The following is a 15,965-nucleotide window of genomic DNA, read 5'->3' on the forward strand; positions in this document are numbered from 1 at the left end:
AGCACCTCAATGACGACGCCCAGACGACCTCTCGAGCCTTGGTGGAGGGTAGCGGGGTCCCGTCTAAGGTGGCCCAGGTGTCTCACGGGGTATTTCCCACGGACCGCGCCCTGTTCCGCCGCTAGTATTCCAGCCGTTGCCGTCCCAGCCTCCGCGATCACTTCCTCCGCCTCGTCCTCGTCGCTGTCGTTCTGCTGGCTCACCTTCGCGGCCAATCACTGTGTTGGCCATTCATCACAGTCCCCTTCACCCCGAGAAGTCAGAGTGGCACTGGCTACCACTCCCAAGCACAGGAAAAAAATTACATTGTCATAAATACCCCAGAAAGCGGGGAGGAAAATCGCCCCGCCGGTAGCGTAGTGGTTATCGCACCAGACCGCTATTCTGGAGTTCGTGGGTTCGGATCCCACGTGGCGGGCATTTTTTCTGCGCTTTTTTTCTTTCTTTCCAAATTCTTTATCAATGACCTACGATAACCTCTCCTTTGCTTTCCGAGGTTTTCTTGACTGCCAACCCTTATTCCCTATTTCTATATATATATATATATATATATATATATATATATATATATATATATATATATATATATATTGTAATGAACAATTGGAGCAGGGAACGGGATGTGCGGAACCATGGCCAATCTACGCGCGGGTATGTGCTGCGGACCTGCAACGGTCATCATCAGTGCCTGTCTGTGCGTCTTGCAAGGTTATCTCTGGCTTCGCCGTTTTTTGAAGCGACTGCTCTTCCTCGCCTCTCGCTTGGACAACTGATCGAATTAAACACCATTGGAAGTGGTGGAGGTGCGGTTTCAACGTCAGCCAGCACGAATCCTGGAGCTTCGAAGCCGCAGGCTCCCAATGCCCACTACTCCCGTTGACGCTGTTGATCAACAAGCACCAGCAATGCCACAGATCGTCTGCGCTGGTTCCATCCGTCAGCGCGATCCCCCATTCTTCAATGGCGAGGGCGATCATGATGCTGAGGATTGGCTGTCGAGATACGAGCGGGTGAGTGCTCACAACAAGTGGGATGATCCCGCCAAGTTAAGCAACGTCGAGTTCTATCTCACGCAATTGGCTCAGACGTGGTTTTTGAACAACGCACGTGACTTCAAAATATGGGGCGATTTTAAGACCCGCTTCCTTCAAGCATTTGGCAGCCCGGCCGTACGCAGACTACAAGCAGAACAACGCCTCCGCGGAAGAGCTCAGACGCAGGGGGAGAATTTCATCAGCTACATCGAAGAAGTTGTAGATCTGTGCAGGCGCATCGACGTGGCCATGTCTGAAGCATATTTTAAAAGGCATCGATGATGATGCGTTCACTATGTTGCTTGCCAAGGACCCGAACACCGTGACGGAGGTCGTGAGCCTCTGCCAAAGCTTTGATGAGCTGCGCAGGCAACGAGTGCTGGTCCGGCGATCTCTGGGGACAAATGCAGAACTCTCCGCTTTGACTTTCACTTCCGAGCACTCTTCACTTGAGACGAAGATAAAGGACTTCGTCCGCGAGGAAGTAGCACGCCAACTATCGATTGTGCCGTTCGTTCAAGAGCCACGCCAGCGGACGGAGGCACCGCCTTCATGCCTTCCTTCGTCTCTTCAGCGCACCATCCGGGAACAGGTCACCGAGGCCCTGCCAACTAATCGCCAAGTGGTAGCAGCTCCTGCTCCCCTTACTGTTCCCCAGGTAGCTACTGTTGCTCTTCCCCTGGCTTCACCGGCTGCATTAACCGGTCCCCTGACGTATGCTGAATGTGTCACACAGCCACCCAGACCGTTTACCCATTCGTTCGAACCAACCATCCCAGTGACTGTGCCGTCCAGCTATCAGCAAGTCTCCCAATTTCAACGTCCAGTGCAAGTGGTCGCGCAGCAATCCAATCCGTGGCGCACGCCGGACAATCCCCCTATATGCTACTCTTGTGGATACGCCGGACATGTCGCCCGTTACTGCCGCCGTGTGGTGCCGCATCCTGAGGTTTTCAAAACTCCAGGATACACGCCTAGGCACGTTCAGCATCGCGTATCCTCGAGGCCTTCCCCAACGTCATTTGAGCCCGACCAGCCGACGTTCACCAGTCGCCGATCGCCTTCTCCCCGCCGCCGCTCCTTGTCGCCTATGCGCCGTCAGCCTGCTCCTCCGGAAGTGGGAAACTGATACCCGCAGTTCCAGAGGCACGAACTGCGTACTCAGCGAAAATTCAAAGTCCTCGTGCCTATCCACCGAACGTTATAGATGTAGTTGTTGAAGGAGTCCCTGCCCTCGCTCTAGTCGACACCGGTGCCGCCATATCTGTTATAAGTGCTACACTCTGCCGCTCGCTGAAAAAAGTAATGACGCCGCTTTCTGGACTTTCGCTTTGGACTGCGAGTGCAGCACACGTGTCCCCGATAGCAGCCTGTACTGCTCGAGTGAGTATTCAAGGCACCTGCTATCCCATTGAGTTTGTTGTCCCATGATGTCATCCCCATGATGACATCCCCCATTCGTGCTCCCATGATGTCATCCTTGGCTGGGATTGCCTCTCATGTCATCACGCTGTTATCGACTGTGCCCGAGCTGAACTGGAACTTTTTCCACAGTGTGACGTCTCTGGTGACACAAAATTCGTACTTTCCGAAGACGTCGATATTCCGCCGCGAAGTTCAGTGTTAGTGGCTCTTTCTTGTGGTACCCTGCGGGATGGCCCTGTTCTATTTACGCCATCCGACCTTTTTGTTCGCCGAAAGGATTTATTTCTTCCGTTCGCCGTCCTTACGCTGCGTGCTGAACACACCACGATGTTTATTACCAACCTCACAGACAACCCTGTCAGTCTGCTTCGCAGCGAGTCGATTGGCCAAATTGAACCTACCTCCTCCATTCTCAGCTTCGACATTTGCAATGACGCGCCTACCCTGCCGCTAACCGCCCTGACGTCATCCCGTCTCACCGACCAGCTTCTATCCGACGACGTGTTCACGAAGTCTCTCGACACCGCTTTGGATTCTACCCAGCGCAAGCAGCTACCGAACCTTTTGCACGCGTTCCGTTCTTCATTTGACTGTCAACAAGCTCCCCTGGGTAGAACGTCAATGGTAGTCCACCATATCGACACTGGGACGCACGCACCTTTGAGGCAGCGACCTTACAGAGTGTCGTCGTCAGAACGCGGGATTATTAATGAACACGTCGAAGACATGCTGCAACGCGACGTCATTCGTCCGTCACAAAGCCCCTGGTCGTCGCCAGTAGTTTTGGTTACAAAAAAAGATGGGTCCCTAAGGTTCTGTGTCGACTATCGACGCCTTAACAAGATTACCCGTAAAGACGTTTATCCCTTACCTCGGATCGATGACGCTCTCGATTGTCTTCACGGTGCCGAATTCTTTTCCTCCCTAGACTTCGCTCCGGCTACTGGCAGGTGCCGGTGGCTGAGTGTGACCGGCCCAAAACGGCGTTTGTGACCCCCGATGGGCTTTTTGAATTCAACGTCATGCCCTTTGGGCTATGCAACGCGCCAGCCACCTTTGAGAGAATGATGGACAACATCTTGCGCGGCCTCAAATGGCATATTTGCCTTTGCTACTTAGATGATGTCGTTGTGTTCTCTCCTGACTTCGAAACACATCTTGCTCGTTTGCACCAAGTACTGAGCTGTCTCACTGCAGCTGGACTACAGCTCAATCTCAAGAAGTGCCGTTTTGGTGCACGTAAACTAACCATCCTGGGCCACGTTGTTTCGAAAGACGGCGTGTCACCCGATCCCGAAAAACTGCGTGCCGTTGCCAACTTTCCCAAGCCTAATTCAATGAAGACCCTCCGCAGCTTCATAGGGCTATGCTCTTATTTCCGGCGCTTCGTTCGCAATTTTGCTTCCATCGTGGCCCCACTCACGCGGCTGCTAAACGGCGACAACAGTCTATCCGCGTGGTATTCTGAGTGTGACGACGCCTTCACATCCCTGCGACGTCTACTAACCTCACCACCTATTCTCCGCCACTACGATCCCAGCGCTCCTACTGCAGTGCACACGGACGCCAGTGGTGTTGGTATCGGTGCCGTGCTCGTTCAGCGCAAGCCCGACTGCGACGAAAATGCCGTTGCGTATGCGAGCAGAACTCTCACCAAGGCTGAGCGCAACTATAGCGTCACTGAAAAAGAATGCCTGGCGATAATTTGGGCCCTTACAAAGTTTCGCCCCTACCTTTACGGCCGGCCCTTCGACGTTGTCACCGACCATCACGCCCTGTGTTGGTTGTCGTCCCTAAAGGATCCCACGGGACGACTGGCCCGTTGGGCCCTCCGCTTACAAGAATATGACATTCGTGTTATCTATCGGTCTGGACGCAAGCATTCTGATGCCGACGCACTCTCGCGCTCCCCTGTGCCTGTTGATGCTACATGCATCGACGCCACGGATCCCCTATTGTCATCGCTGACCCTCACAGACATGGCCTCCCAACAAAAGAAGGATCCATGGATTGCTGCCATCGTTGACTTCTTGTCGCCAGCTTCAAAGCGAATTCCGTCTAGGTCCATCCGTCGCCAAGCTGCCCTCTTCTCTATTCGAGACAACCTCCTCTACCGCCGGAACTACATGTCAGACGGTCGGAAGTGGTTGCTAGTGGTGCCACGTAGCTTACGAAAAGAGGTGTGTTTCGCCCACCATGCGGATCCGCAGAGCGTCCATGCAGGAGTCCTGAAGACTTATACTAGGCTGCGCCACAGGTATTACTGGAGGGGAATGTACGCCTTCGTGCGCAAGTACGTTCGCGCATGCCCCGAGTGTCAACAACGCAAGACACCTGCCCCGAAGCCAGCTGGCACGCTGCAGCCCTTGCCGTGCCCCGTTCGTCCATTCGAGCGAGTCGGTATCCACCTCTACGGCCCTTTACCACGCACCCCTTCTGGCAATCGCTGGATCATTGTGGCTGTAGATCACCTCACGCGCTACGCTGAAACAGCCGCGTTGCCCGCTTCCGCTGCGCGCGACGTCGGGGGATTTATCCTCCGTTCCCTTGTTCTACGCCACGGTGCACCCCGGGAACTGCTCAGTGACCGGGGGCGGGTATTCCTCTCTGACGCTGTTAAAGCGCTTCTGACCGAATGCAACATTGTGCATCGCACCACGACCGCATATCATCCGCAAACGAACGGGCTCGCCGAAAGGTTCAACCGTACGTTGGGGGGACATGCTTGCGATGTACATCGCTTCGGACCATTCGAACTGGGACGTGGTACTCCCCTTTGTGACGTACGCATACAACACGCAGGTACAGAGCACAACGCGTTTTTCACCTTTCTTTTTACTTTACGGCCGCGAACCTTCTTGTACCATGGACACTATCCTACCATACAGCCCTGACGCTTCCGAACGACGCCATCTTTCCGAAGTGAGGCATCATGCCGAGGAATGCCGACAGCTTGCCCGTTCGTTCACGGCAAATGACCAGGGTCGTCAGAAGCAGCATCATGACCAGAGCCACTCCTCGCCCACTTTTCATGCTGGTGATCTAGTTTGGCTGTGGATACCTTCTACAACGCCAGGTCTTTCTACGAAGCTGCTCTGCAAATACCACGGCCCTTACCGTGTCATCAGTTCTCCATCACCTGTAAACTACGTGGTTGAACCGTTAACTCCGTCAGCCGATCTCCGCCGTCGTGGTCGCGAAACTGTTCATGTCAGCCGCTTAAAGCGATACTACGACCCTCTCGTCCTGGACTCGCCGTAAGTCACCAGGATGGCTCCTTCTTCGGTGGGGGGTGATTGTAATGAACAATTGGAGCAGGGAACGGTATGTGCGGCACCATGGCCAATCTACGCGCGGGCATGTGCTGCGGACCTGCAACGGTCATCATCAGTGCCTGTCTGTGCGTCTTGCAAGGTTATCTCTGGCTTCGCCGTTTTTTGAAGAGACTGCTCTTCCTCTCCTCTCGCTTGGACAACTGATCGAATTAAACACCATTGGAATATATATATATATATATATATATAAATATATATATATATATATAGAAAGAAATCACGGCAGTCTAAAACGCCAAAGAAGGCATAGGGGAATGGTTTACAATTTTTTTCCCGTTAGTGACGTTACATTATTACTTTTGATTAATTACGTGAGAAAGAAAGAAAGAAAAACACGCGCCCAGAGTGGGGACCGAAACCACGCCTTTCGATTAGATCTCGAATGCCTTACCAATTCGGCTATCTGGGCGACTGTGTTCTCCTTCACTTTCTGGGGTATCTACATTTACTACAACTGTATCTGACGCTTGAGGGTGGTAGCCAGCGCCACTCAGACTACACGGGGAGAAGGGGACCTTCTTTTCAACCCCCAGGGCGTGACTCGATGGTCTACAGCCTGTCATAAGCGGGTAACTGGCGGGAAACCCTCTTATGCTACCTTGGCATCAAAGCTGCCAGAACCGAGGCCCTCGCTAAGCTTTTGCACGATAATATGGTTCGGAATATGGTTTGGATATATATATATATATTGTGAGACCAGTGGTAGCTTCGTTTGTGGAAGGTCGGAACGCTGAATGCAATGTCCCAGTGGAATGCCATCTTCACTGGCGCTCGGTTGCGGCCATGGCTTCTTCATCTCTGTATATACTCATCATCACCGATTCTTCTACCTTCTCGAACTATCATCATCGGTAACCTGGTTCGGTCGCCATCTTGCCGCCTTGCAGCTCGGCCTGCGAATAAAGCGGTTTGTGCGTACTGGTCTGCCTCGCCTACCATCGGCCTTACAAGTGGTGGAAGGTGCGTTTCGGTCCCGTAATCCACCTCTCAAGCTGCCCCACTGGAGCTCCGTTCGCGTCGCCGCCTAATGCCGGAAACTACAGCGATGACGCTGGAATCGGTGAACGCCACGGCCCCACCAACCCCCCAGTGCATCATAACCCGCCCCCAGCGTGAACCTCCTTTCTTCGCTGGCCTTCGTGACGATGATGCCGACGAGTGGCTGGACAACTACGAAAGGGTGAGCGTATTCAACCGCTGGGACGATAACCTCAAGCGGCAAAACGTTTAGTTCTCCCTGACCAAGGTTGCCGAGACGTGGTATCTAAATAACCGGCATACCATCACCGACTGGGCCGATTTCGTTGCTCAGTTCCGCCGGAATTTCGGCTCTTCTAAAGCTCGGAGCGACAGCGCGAAAAAGAGACTCGAGACCCGTGTGCAACAGGCGCATGAAACGTACACCTCATATATCGAGGACGTTCTGGCACTGTGTCGTCACGCCGACAATAACATGCCGGAAGCTGACCGTGTACGCCACGTTCTAAAAGGAATCGGTGAGTTCGCGTTCACCACACTGGCAACGCAGAACCCCACAACCGTGTCGGACGTGATCTCCACTTGTAAGCGTCTCGACGAACTACAGTCCATCCGCCTACGTCAAGACACGGCTCCTACCCACCATCTGGGAAATGAAGACCTGCGTGCGTTGTGACGCTCTATAATTCGCGAGGAGATGCACGCCAATATTTCCCAGTGCGCACACTGTGTCCGCGAAGCTCCTTCTGTGCCTGGCCTACGGGATATTGTTAAGGAGGAGCTCGCGGCTATGCCCGTACTTCCGCCTCTCACCCAACCTGTTTCTGTGGCAACGCCATCCTACTCAGATGTGGCTGGTCGGCATCCTCTACCGCTCAGTCCCATTACGACACGGGCCCCGCCCGGCTACGTGGCCGCCATGCCTCGATTGCATACCACGCCGACTTATTTCCCGCCACACCAAGACCCCAACGTTGGCCGGCCAGTCTGCTATTATTGTGGCATCCGGGGCCACATCTCCCGATTTTGTCGAAGGCGCCAACGTGACGAACGACGCGGCTACGCAGCCTACGAACGCGATTATGTACGTCCGAATTACTTCGACTACGTGCATCGTACGCACCCGTCTTTCTCACGCCGTTCACCATCGCCACCTGAGCCACCAACCGACTTTTCTCGTAGGCCGCGCGATACGCGACGCCGCTCACCATCGCCAGGCCGTCGGGCGCTGTCACCCTTCGGCCTGCGACCTACGTCACCGACCAGCACTCGGAAAACTAGTTAATGCAGTTTTGGGAGGGGAAACTGCATCACGTGGGAAACTTACAATGCCTCCAGAGAGTCCATCGAACATGTTGTCAGTTTTGGTTGAAGGTGTTTGTGTAGATGCCCTTATTGACACTGGTACCAGTATTTTGGTGATAAGTATAGAATTGTGTGCCCGACTACGCAAGGTTCGAACACCCTACAGTGGACCTTCTTTGCATGGCGCCAATAGCAGCACGATCAGGCCATCCGGACAGTGCACGGTACGAATTTCAGTCGGTCAACTTCGTCATCACGTTCAGTGTGCAGTGTGGTCACCGTGTGCGCATCACCTCATCTTGGGCTGGGACTTCTTGTCATCTGCATCCGCCGTCATTTCGTGCCAGCAACCGCAAATTGAACTCGCAGATACGGAGGACACCAACATTCTGGAAGAAAAGCCACAACTGAATTTGACAGCAAGTGCCGATTACGTTTTATACCCGGGCCACGATACAGTCCTTTCAGTTCACTCAACCCAAATTCGTGACGTTATGCGTTAATCGTTCCTTCTGCGCGTTTTATTCCCCAAGGAATCATTATCGCGACCTGCTTTGTCCGTTTTGCACGTGGGTCTGCGCCGCTCATTGTTACAAATACCACTTCTGAGACGATACTCCTCCCTGAAGGCACCACGCTCGCTTCCGTTGTGGCTGATGACGGTCTGTCTCTGGTTCCCCTCTGCTCTGTGTCTTCCGTTCCCCTGTCTTCAGATTCCGGGTCCTCACGTCCCACCCTGGTAACCACGATTAGCGAAGACCTCACGGTGTTCGAAACGAGACTCCTACTTGAGCTGCTCGAAAAACACAAAAACTCATTTGACTGTATCTCTACCAACCTTGGACAGACGTCTGTTGCAGAACATCGTATTGAGACAGATGGGACTCACATTGTTCGCCGCCGCCCGTACCGTGTGTTGTCGTCGGAACGGAAAGTCATAGAAGAAAACGTCGCGGACATGCTTCAACGAAACGTTATTCGACCTTCCTCGAGCCCGTGGTCTTCTCCTGTTGTTCTGGTGAGGAAAAAAGATGGTTCCGTACGCTTTTGCGTGGACTATCGGGCTTTTGAATAGGATTGCCCGGAAGGATGTGTATCCGATGCCGCGCATAGATGACGCGCTGGACCGTCTACAAGGGGCTGAATATTTCTCTAGTCTGGACCTGCGATCTGGCTACTGGCAGATCCCCATGCGCGAGTCTGACAAAGAGAAAACGGCGTTCGCGACTCCAGACGGCTTGTACGAATTTAACGTAATGCCTTTTGGCTTATGCAACGCCCCAGCCACATTTGAGCGCATGATAGATACGGTCTTTCGCGGGCTTAAATGGAAAACATGCCTGTGTTACCTTGACGACATCGTCATCTTTTCGTCAAGTTTTGTGGAACATCTGCAGCGTCTGGACGAGGTGTTGACTTGCCTGGCAAAGGCTGGTCTGACTCTGAACACCAAGAAATGTCGTTTTGCTAGCAAATCGATAAAGGTTCTTGGTCACGTCGTCAGTAAAGATGGCATACGCCCCGACCCAGACAAAATTTCTGCTGTAGCCAATTTTCCTCGACCTCAGCAACAAAAAGCGCTGCGTAGTTTTCTCGGCCTGGCGTCCTATTTTCGCCGTTTTGTTCGCAATTTTGCTACTCTCGCTGCACCTCTGAACCAGCTATTAAATTCTGATACCCCCTTCGACTGGAGTGATGGCTGCGAAAAGGCCTTCCAAGACCTCAAGCATGCGCTTACTTCCGCACCTGTATTATGCCACTTTGATGAATCGAGACCAGCGATCCTCCACACCGACGCTAGTGGGCATGGCATTGGCGCCGTTCTGTTGCAGCGCGATGCTCACCACCGCGAGAGGGTTGTTGCTTATGCCAGCCGCTCTCCAACACGAGCGGAGACGAATTATACAATAACGGAACAGGAGTGTCTGGCCGTTGTGTGGTCTGTGCAAAAGTTTTGGGCCATATCTCTACGGCCGACATTTCACCGTCGTCACAGACCATCACGCTCTGTGCTGGCTGTCTTCATTGAAAAACTTGTCGGGACGCCTGGGACGCTGGATTCTGCGATTGCAAGAGTACGACTTTACAGTTACCTACAAGTCCGGACTCAAGCATGTAGACGCAGACGCACTCTCGCGGTGCCCACTGATGCCATCATCAAACGACATGGCGTTGCTTCCTCATACACCGCCATTATGAGTTGCACCTGTCGACTATGCACCGGCTGACGACCGCCGCGACTTGGTCGATCATCAACGAGCAGACAGTTACTGCCAGAAAATAATGGATCGGCTCGCTGGTTCGACACGTTCACCGAATAGCCGCCTACGTCGCCAACTGCGGCAGTTCCAGCTCATAGACGGTGCACTGTATCGCAGAAACCACCACCCAAATGGCGCCACATGGGTCCCAGTTGTGCCTCGTTCTCTCCAGAGTCGCGTCTTGCAAGCTTTTCATGACGGCGCCACCGCCGGCCACCTTGGCTTTCAAAAGACGTACGACCGCATTCGAGGTCGCTTCTTTTGGCCAGGACTCTCGACCAGTGTGGTGAAATACGTCGCATCCTGTTCACCCTGTCAGCACCGCAAGCGCTCTACGGCACCCCCTGTCGGTCTCCTCCAGCCTGTTCCGTGTCCAACTACGCCGTTTGAAGTGGTCGGTATTGATTTGTATGGGCCCTTACAGACGACGTCCACTGGTCACCGCTGGATCGTCACGGCCGTTGACCACTTGACTCGCTTCGCGGAGACAGCGCCACTTCCCTCGGCTAGCGCTGGCGACGTCGCTGCCTTCTTTTTGCGACACATCCTGCTACGACATGGAGCCCCTCGCGAACTGTTAAGTGACCGCGGCAAGATATTTCTATCCGAGATCCTTGCCGAAGTCCTTCGTGCCTCTAATACCTCCCACAAACTGACATCAAGCTACCATCCACAAACGAACGGGCTCACCGAACGCTTTCACCGCACGCTTTCTGACATGATATCAATGTACATACGACCTGACCACAGAAATTGGGACGCTATATTACCTTCAGTCACCTTTGCCTATAACACGGCAGTTCAAAGCACTACAGGGTACGCGCCTTTCTACCTTGTCTACGGCCGTCATCCATCGCACGTGCTTGATACCTGTTTCTTTACCGCTCCTGTGTCCGCTTCTGCATCGTTTCCGGAACAATTTGTGTCTCGGATCGACCACTGTCGGCGCCTGGCCCGCATGCGCACAGAAGCAAGCCAACAAGACCGAAAAGAACGCTACGACGCTGTTCGCCGGTCCGTTTCTTTCCGACCTGGTGACGAAGTCTTGGTCTGGACACCGGTTCGCTCTCCAGGCCTCTGCGAAAAATTCCTACACCGGTTCCTTGGTCATTACAAGGTTCTTGAGGCTACCTCACCGGTGAACTATCGCGTCACCCCCGTTTGTGGAAGGTCGGACCGCCGTCATCGTGGCACGGAGATTGTCCACGTTTCCCTCCTCAAGGCTTTCCACCGGCGTAATTCGCAGTAAAACGCGACCAGGCGGCCGCTCTCGCCCCGGGGGGGAAAATATTGTGAGACCAGTGGTACCCTCGTTTGTGGAAGGTCGGAACGCTGAATGCAATGTCCCAGTGGAATGCCATCTTCACTGGCGCTCGGTTGCGGCCACGGCTTCTTCATCTCTGTATATACTCAACATCACCGATTCTTCTACCTTCTCGAACTATCATCATCGGTAACCTGGTTCGGTCGCCATCTTGCCGCCTTGCAGCTCGGCCTGCGAATAAAGCGGTTTGTGCGTACTGGTCTGCCTCGCCTACCATCGGCCTTACAATATATATAAATAAATAAATAAATAAATAAATAAATATATATATATTGTTACGTGGCGGCAGATGACACGGACCATGTAGCGATGAAGCGATGTATTTACATAATGGTTAAAGAACTATTTACATAATGCCAAAACGGAGCCCGGCCTGGCAGCGCGGCGCACACAGCTCTTCTTCGTCGTCACCATCCTTGATGGTGGGCCATGGCGCCACGGGGATTGTCCGCCACGTCCCGTAACATCACCCCGCCGGTGGAAGACGACCGTCCCGGTCGACGCCGACGACAGTTGGCGAATCAATGCGGATGAGTGTGCGATGAGAAATGCAGACGAATCGCTTACCGCCACGAATGACGATGATGGTGTTGATTGATGCCTGGCCAAGCAACAGCAATGGCTTTAGCCGCGACGAAGCGCCAAAGGTCCTAAGGCCACGTCGGACGGAAGGGCGGGGGAATCCATCTTCGGCTTGTATGGGCACGGCTCATCTCGGCTTGTCGTCACTTGGGTCTTTCGGGCTGGGGACACGAGGCGGGGGACATCGTCGTGTGGTGGTCTCTGCTGGGCTGGGGCTGCCCGGCGCGGCTTCGATATACCTGTCGGCAACGTTCATACCGATGAGATGCGATGCTGGGACCAGGATGGGGATGACGAACCCGCACGCTCCACCAAATGTTACGTGGCGGCAGATGACACGGACCATGTAGCGATGAAGCGATGTATTTACATAATGGTTAAAGAACTATTTACATAATGCCAAAACGGAGCCCGGCCTGGCAGCGCGGCGCACACAGCTCTTCTTCGTCGTCACCATCCTTGATGGTGGGCCATGGCGCCACGGGGATTGTCCGCCACGTCCCGTGACAATTGGTGGAGTGTGCGGGTTCCCGTCCTCACCGCAGCCTGGAGTTACGAAGCAGAAGTCTCCGTCGTGTCCTGTCCACTGACGATCCTCGGGAAATGACGTCTCCCTCGCAACCCCCGATCGTCTGTTCCGGTGCAATCCGCGGGCGAGACCCACCCATGTTTTATGGCGATGACGACCAGGATGTCGAGGATTGGCTGTCATCGTATGAAAGGGTGAGCGCACATAACAGATGGGATGACAGGATGAAGCTCAACAATGTCCCATTCTCCCTCAAGCGACTCGCTGAGACGTGGTACCTGAACCACGGAGCCGACTTGCAGTCTTGGTCAGCTTTCAAGACCGATTTTCTGAAAGTGTTTGGCCGCCCAGCCGTGCGGAAACTTCTCGCCGAACAACTTTTGCGAGAGCGGTCGCAGAACAAAGGCGAAACATTCACGAGTTACATAGAAGACGTTATCGGCCTGTGCAAGCGGGCAGACCCTTCTATGAGCGAGGCTGACAAGATCCAGCATCTCCTTAAGGGGATAGACGACGACGCCTTTCAGATGTTGCTGAGTAAGGATCCAGACTGTCGGGGACGTCATCAACTGGTGTCAGAGCTTCGACGAGCTCCGCAAGCAGCGGCTTCTCACGCGGCACTCAGCGTCACAGCCGGGAGAGCCCCTTTCGGGATAGGTCGTCTGCAGCAAGGAGTCTTCCCTGATGCCACGCATTCAAGATTTTATTCGCCAAGAAATCGCGCGTCAACTATCTCTTCTATCGTGTGCACCCGCTACGGTGCCAGCGCCCCCATTGTCTTCAACACTTCAGCAAGCGATACGGGAACAAGTCGCCGATGCTCTCCCTTGGGCCTGCCCATCCGGGCCTGTGGCTGCTCCCATATCGTCGCCGCTAACCTACACAGCAGCATTGTTACGACCTCGCCAGCAGGCACCGCTTTGCGCCCCACGATGGCCGCAGCTTCCGTCAATGTCGCCGCCCCGACCAGCACCTCATGCGCCCAACGTGTGGCGAACGCCTGATAACCGCCCTATCTGCTTCGTGTGTCGTGTCGCCGGCCATGTCGCCCGTTACTGTCGCCGCCAAGCCATCTCATACGATCAGTCGTTTCATTCGCCGTCCTACGTCGTGTATGAGCCGCCACTTCGTCAGCAGTCCCATTTATCCCATTTATTTCCTGTCCCCTAATGTACACAAAAAAAAAACTAAAAAAAAATCGAGGACAAAACCCGCACCAACAAAGCTATCGCAGGTTTAAACCAATTCAAAATAAATAAAAAAGGCACATGGCCTATTTTATTTATTTTGAATTGGTTTAAACCTGCGATCACTCTCATACGATCAGTCGTTTCATTCGCCGTCCTACGTCGTGTATGATTCGCCACTTCGTCAGCAGTCCCCCTTGCCGCCGTCGAACTCGCCTCCTGCTGCCCGACCGACATTCAACAGCCGCAGGTCGTCCTCACCGCGTCGCCGATCTATCTTGCCAATGCGTCCCCGCCTTGACCCAACACAGGAGGAAAACTAGTCGCCGCAGTTCCTGAGGCAAGAGCTGCGTCCACGTCGAAAACCTTAAGTCCTCGATTTTCACCCCATAATGCCATTAATGTTACTGTTGAAGGACTCGCCGTAATCGCCCTTGTCGATACCGGTGCTGCCGTGTCAGTAATCAGCGAAACGGTCTGCCGCAAATTACGCAAAGTGACGACGCCAGTGTCCGACCTCACACTCCGCACCGCCAGCGCACAACACATCCCGCCTGTTGCTGCGTGCACAGCACGGGTCACCATTGAACACATCACTTACCCCATTGAGTTTATCGTGCTCACTTCGTGCTCCCACGACGTCATTCTCGGTTGGGATTTTCTGTCGACCCACCACGCCGTCATCGATTGCGCCCGTGCTCAGCTGGAGTTATTTTCAGTTCAAGACGCCCCATCGGACGAACACCCTGCCTCTTTTCGCCTAGTTGTCGCCGAAGACACGGACGTTCCTCCTAGCTCTGCCGTACTTGTACCCGTTCTGTGCGACTCAGTTCCGGACGCCACAGTGCTGCTCAGCCCTTCCGAGCTGTTTTGCCTCCGACAATGCTTCCCGCTGCCGTTCGCAGTTTTAGAAATGCAGCATGGGTTCAGCTCCATGTTTATTTGCAACCCCTATTCCTCTCCAGCTACACTGTTTCGTGGTGAGTGCCTGGGTCGTGTAGAAGAGATTGACAACCTCCTCGTCACCGACGTTCCCGATAACTCATCGGACGCTTCACTTGCTCTCCTCGACCCCTCCGCTCCAGCCCCGGATACCTCAGTTTTCCTTCGCTCAATCGACGAGAGTCTTCTTGCGCCTGAACGAAACCGACTTCTCGCCATGCTTCAAGAGTTCCTCTCGTCTTTCGACTGCCAGACATCCTCCTTGGGACGCTCATGTACAGGTACTCACCACATCGACACAGGAACTCACCCGCCATTACGACAACGGCCGTATCGTGTGTCAGCCAAAGAACGGGGCGTTATTTACAGTCATGTGGACGACATGCTTGAACGTGGCGTCATACAGCCTTCGAACAGTCCGTGGGCGTCACCGGTTGTTCTCGTCACAAAGAAGGACGGATCCATTCGCTTCTGTGTTGATTATCGCCGACTCAACAAAATAACACGCAAGGATGTCTACCCTCTCCCTAGAATCGACGACGCCCTCGACACTTTGCAAAGAGCCGATTTCTTTTCTTCCCTTGATTTAAGGTCTGGCTACTGGCAGGTTTCCATGGCAGATGCTGATCGGGAGAAAACGGCCTTTGTAACACCAAATGGCTTGTACGAGTTTACCGTCATGCCTTTTGGCCTTTGCAACGCGCCTGCAACGTTTGAACGCATGATGGACAATATTTGGCGCGGCCTAAAGTGGAAAACCTGCCTCTGTTACCTTGATGATATTGTCGTCTTTTCTTCCGATTTCGACACGCATATTACCCGCCTCCGACAAGTCTTGAAATGCCTCACTGATGCAGGACTTCAGCTTAACCTCAAGAAGTGCCGCTTTGCTGCCCGCAAACTTACAATTTTGGGTCACATTGTGTCCAAAGATGGCGTCAGTCCTGATCCTGACAAACTTCGTGCGGTCGCCGAGTTTCCTAAGCCCACCACCACCAGGCAGCTCCGAAGCTTTATCGGCCTCTGCTCGTACTTCCGACGATTCGTGAGGAACTTTGCGTCG

The 15,965-nt window shown here is 53.8% G+C and overlaps 1 non-coding gene across 1 annotated transcript; it reads left to right on the forward strand.

Annotated features, from left to right (window-relative positions):
• The first annotated feature begins 345 nt into the window (after positions 1-345).
• On the forward strand, positions 346-418 carry Trnas-gcu (transfer RNA serine (anticodon GCU)). Its single transcript has one exon. It is a non-coding gene; the product is annotated as a tRNA-Ser (tRNA).
• Positions 419-15,965: the final 15,547 nt, after the last annotated feature.

This window comes from Haemaphysalis longicornis, unplaced genomic scaffold (assembly GCF_048455015.1).
Source record: "Haemaphysalis longicornis isolate Haplotype H1 unplaced genomic scaffold, Haemaphysalis longicornis Haplotype H1 scaffold_4, whole genome shotgun sequence".
Classification (NCBI taxonomy): Eukaryota; Metazoa; Arthropoda; class Arachnida; order Ixodida; family Ixodidae; genus Haemaphysalis; species Haemaphysalis longicornis.